The sequence below is a fragment of the Ochotona princeps genome, chromosome 18 (assembly GCF_030435755.1).
Source record: "Ochotona princeps isolate mOchPri1 chromosome 18, mOchPri1.hap1, whole genome shotgun sequence".
NCBI lineage: Eukaryota > Metazoa > Chordata > Mammalia > Lagomorpha > Ochotonidae > Ochotona > Ochotona princeps.
In genome coordinates this window covers 52,689,389-52,691,600 of record NC_080849.1, presented here as the reverse complement: position 1 = coordinate 52,691,600, position 2,212 = coordinate 52,689,389, and the positions used below count along the sequence as shown (strand labels likewise).

Genomic DNA, 2,212 nt, shown 5'->3' with positions numbered 1-2,212 from the left:
AATAATTTTCCATCATCTCAAACATGCGTACACCCTTTGCCGACCAGTGAGATTTTCTAAATGTAAACTTAAGAATTCCTAGCCTCTTGTGCCCTAAGAACAATGTTTGTGCCTGATTAAGTACAACTCTTTTTTTTAAGACTTAGTTTATTTTATTACAAAGTCAGGTATACAGAAAGGAGGAGAGACAGAGAGGAAGATCTTCCAACCAATGATTCATTCCCCAAGTGACCGCAACGGCTGGTGCTGTGCCAATGCAGAGCCAGTAGCCAGGAACTTCCTCCCGGTCTGCCACAGGGGTACAGGATCCCAAGGCTTTCCCAGGCCACAAGCAGGGAGCTGGATGGGAAGAAGGACCAGTGGTTGTCTATTAACTTGTTCAAAAAGGTATCATGAGTTGTAAAGGCAGAGAAGAGAGTGTTTGCAAAAGGGGGGAAGTATTTTGCTGCCTCTTTAAGGGCTGAGGGAACAAGAAGCAGAGAGAAAGAAAGGCAGAAAGAAGTTTGGTCTGGGGCTTAAGACTCCCCCCACCAAAAATCACAATAATAATAATAATAACAACAACAAGAACAACAACAACAATATTTGCAGTCAGTGGCGGCATCGGCCTGCTTTTTTATCCCGATTCCAGTTCACTTCTCTCTCTCTTTCTATCTCACTGCCACCTCTGTCCCCTTCATTCCTCCCCTCCCCAAATTGCTCTCGTCCACCTGGTCTCCTCTCCGAACCCCCGCGATCCCCAATCACCCCTGCTCGCCTCGTCCACCTCCACCTCCTCCTGCGCCCCCCACCGGACCCCCCCCACACCAGTTCCCCACCGCGCTGAGGGTCTTCGGCCTCCAGTGGGCCTGGCCCGAGCACAGCGCCCACATATACAACAGATGGAGATGGAGCTCAAACCGCTAGAACCACAACCGAATTCGGGGGGATGGCGGCGGCAATGGCAACGCCACGGCAGCAGCGGTCCGTGGCAACCAAAAGGCCCATGAATGCCTTCATGGTGTGGTCCCGTGGGCAGCGTCACAAGATGGCCCAGGAGAACCCCAAGATACACAACTCTGATATCAGCAAACGCCTGGGCCCTGAGTGGAAACAGTTGGAGATGGCGAAGCTGCTGTTCATCGCCAAGGCCAAGCAGCTGTGGGTGCTGCACAAGAAGAAGCACCTGGATTATAAACATCGACCCTGGCCGAAAACAAGACTCTCATGAAGAAGGATAAGTACACGCAGCCAGTTGGGCTGCTGGCTCCCGGCAGCAACAGCATGTCCAGCGAGGTCGAGGTGGGTGCAGGCCTGGGCGCAGGCATGAACCAGTGCCTGGACAGCTAGGCACTTGTGAACAGCAGAGCAACCACAGCTACAGCATGATGCACAACCATCTGGGCTGCCCGCAGCACCTGGGCCTCAATGTGCATGGCGTGGCTCAGATGCAGCAATGCACCACTAGGACATGAGCGAGCTGCAGTACAACTCCATGACCAGCTCGCAGACCTACATGAACGGCTCTCCCACCTACAGCATGTCCTACTCACAGCAGGGCATCCCAGCATGGCGCTAGGCTCCTTGGACTAGGTTGTCAAGTCCAAGGCCAGCTCCAGCCCCTCCGTGGTTACCTCTTCCTCTCACTCCAGGGAGCCCTGCCAGGCCAGGACCTCCAGAACACTCTCAGCGTGTACCTCCAGGGTGCCAAGGTGCCGGGCCCGCCACCCCCAACAGACTGCACATGTCCAGCACTACCAGAGCAGCCCTGTGCCAGGCACGGTCATTAACGGCACACTGCCCCTCTTGCACATGTGAGAAGAGACCTCCGCAGAACAGACTGGAGAAAGACTGGGGGCGGGAGGGGGAAGTTGGGGAGTGATACTGGAGTGGGGAGTAGGAAGAAAGACATTTTCAGAGGAAAAGAAAACAAACAAAAACCCGGGAAATGGGAGGGTGCAAAAGTAGAATGAGAAAGAAGCATGACAAACAAAAAAAAAAAAAAAAAAAAAAAAAAAACAAGCGCATGCAACACAAATCCTGGTATGCTGACAAAGAACATTTCATTACTCACAGCAAATGATGGCTTCAGAGGAGACCACCAATCCCTTCTACGCTCAACGCAAAACCTGCACTGGTGATGAAAGAACCTTATAAAACATGTAGAGAGTGTGCTCAGCAGCGTGGCCTAGTGGCTAAGGTCCTTGCCTTGATCCAATATGGCCGCTGGTTC

The 2,212-nt window shown here is 52.6% G+C and overlaps 1 pseudogene; it reads left to right on the top strand.

Annotated features, from left to right (window-relative positions):
* The first annotated feature begins 928 nt into the window (after positions 1-928).
* On the top strand, positions 929-1,797 carry LOC101535340 (transcription factor SOX-2-like; annotated as a pseudogene).
* The last annotated feature ends 415 nt before the right edge of the window (positions 1,798-2,212 follow it).